This window comes from Triticum aestivum, chromosome 7B (genome assembly GCF_018294505.1).
Source record: "Triticum aestivum cultivar Chinese Spring chromosome 7B, IWGSC CS RefSeq v2.1, whole genome shotgun sequence".
NCBI lineage: Eukaryota > Viridiplantae > Streptophyta > Magnoliopsida > Poales > Poaceae > Triticum > Triticum aestivum.
Genome location: NC_057813.1, coordinates 128,111,906 through 128,114,139, shown reverse-complemented (window position 1 = coordinate 128,114,139; position 2,234 = coordinate 128,111,906). Strand labels below are relative to the sequence as shown.

General features: G+C 43.0%; 1 pseudogene; it reads left to right on the top strand.

Annotated features, from left to right (window-relative positions):
- The window catches only part of LOC123157760 (citrate-binding protein-like), a 1,197-nt pseudogene extending 609 nt beyond the window's left edge, over nucleotides 1-588 (top strand).
- The last annotated feature ends 1,646 nt before the right edge of the window (nucleotides 589-2,234 follow it).

Here is a 2,234-nt window from a genome sequence, read left to right as displayed (position 1 = left end):
ACGAGGCGAGTGGCGCACGCTACAGCTTCGACGGCACCGTGCGGAAGCTCTGGGTGCTCGCCTCCGACAAGCCCCATGCCCGCCAGAGCCATACCAGCCCAAGAACTGAGATCAGGATGGCAGTAAGTTTACCACATCATTAGTTGTACTTCGTTTGGGTGTAATTAAGGTCTACTGATCTTACTGATCTTCTTCTACTTGCAGGGCTACGACTACAGCTCCGGCGTGTGGCAGTTCGAGGGCTATGGTTACGTCCCCTCCGGCACCACGGGGGTGTCTATCATGCAGGTGTTCGGCGCCGGCGAGACGGCCACCACGCTCATGCTGCATGTCTACGATGGCGCGCTGCGGTACTACGACCGGCAGCTCGTGGAGGACTCCATCTATGACAGATGGTTCCGACTGAACGTGGTCCACGATGTGGAGGCGTCGACGCTCACCGTGTACATCGACGGCGAGCAGAAGCTGCACGTCCAGGGCCGCGGCGGGGACTCGCACTACTTCAAGTTTGGTGTGTACGCACAGAACCACGACTCCAGCTGCATGGAGTCTCGCTAGAAGGACGTCAGGATCTTCAAGAAGCATTAGAATTATTTGTGCATATATATGTATGTTGATGGAGTTACTACGTTTGTATTGTTTATTTTGTTGGTTGGTTCTTTGCCTCCTCACAGCTTCTACTCTATTTATTGGTTGGTTCTCCTTAATTCCATAAATATTAAGTGTTCTCTACACTATTGTAGGATTCCCAAATCTACAAGTTTATTCTTTATTTGGTTACTTTGTTAGTTCCCGAATATCCACTTCGGTGCCCGGGCTCAGGTGAGCCCGGTGAACAGTATAGTGCTTAAAAATAGAAAACAGAAAAAAAAATACGATTATTTTTTGCAAGCAAGTTGTTCATGTGCGTGATGTTCGTACAAAATTTGGCGAAGTTTGGACATCCGAGGAGCGCGCGTTAAAAAGGACAAATTCGGCCATGAACAGTGCTGTTTTCAAATGTCTCTCACAGACCCTTTTTTTTGCCACGAGCTACTCGAATGTACAAACTTCACGGAATTTTGCACGAGTATAACGCATCTGAGCAACTTGCATCGCAATATTATTTTGAATTTTTTGAATTTATTTTAAAGTTTTTACGATTTACTGTTCATGCCCGGACTCAGAGCCCGGGCACCGAACGCCGCTTCAGTTAGTTCCCCTTTAAATTGTTTTTGGTTGAATAACTGATATCTTCATGCTGCATTGGCAACATTTATTGTTGTATTATTCTGTTTCATTTTTTTCATTTTCTTCGAGGTTTTCGTTATTTTTGTCCTGCCACATTTTACTTCAAAAAAATTAAGAGAACAAGCCTTCTGTGACACATCCAATATGTTCAAGTACCTCGCTCATTAGAAATTTAGAATACTCCTTCCAATACATTTCCCAACTCAGGCTCTTTCCGTACATCGGTTACATGTCGTTGCTAGTGACCAAGATCATTTGCACGCTTCACCTATTTTGTTTACGACTGTCTCATGACCTATAGATGTGTTAAGCAGAGTTCAGTTATATCTATATCAGCTCTATACTTTTAGTGATATCTATAGGACCACATCTGGGTAGTTTCGACGTCTTCAGATATGGCCTATAACCTTCAATTCTCATGCTCGTCCCCAATTATCATGTTTATTGATATTTTTCTAACCTTGTACTAAAGATCAAATGCTAAACATATAGGACCACATCTAGGTAGTTTCGACGTCTTCAGATATGAGTGTGTCTATGCAGGCGAATTGGAGATTTCCCCGTGCGAGCTCAAATGACTTGAGCGGTTACATTGGTTCAACAACCCTGACATCAAGTATTATGTTTGTGAGATGAACAAGACATCCGTCACTCCTGGACAAAAAATGGTATGGATCTTAAATACCCTACTGTTGGAAATATGCCCTAGAGGCAATAATAAAATGGTTATTATTATATTTCCTTGTTCATGATAATTGTATATTGTTCTTGCTATAATTGTGTTATCCGGAAATCGTAATACATGTGTGAATACATAGACCATAATATGTCCCTAGTGAGCCTCTAGTTGACTAGCTCGTTTATCAATGGATGGTTACGGTTTCCTAACCATGGACATTGGATGTCATTGATAACGGGATCACATCATTGGGAGAATGATGTGATGGACAAGACCCAATCCTAAGCATAGCACAAGATCGTGTAGTTCGTTTGCTAGAGATTTT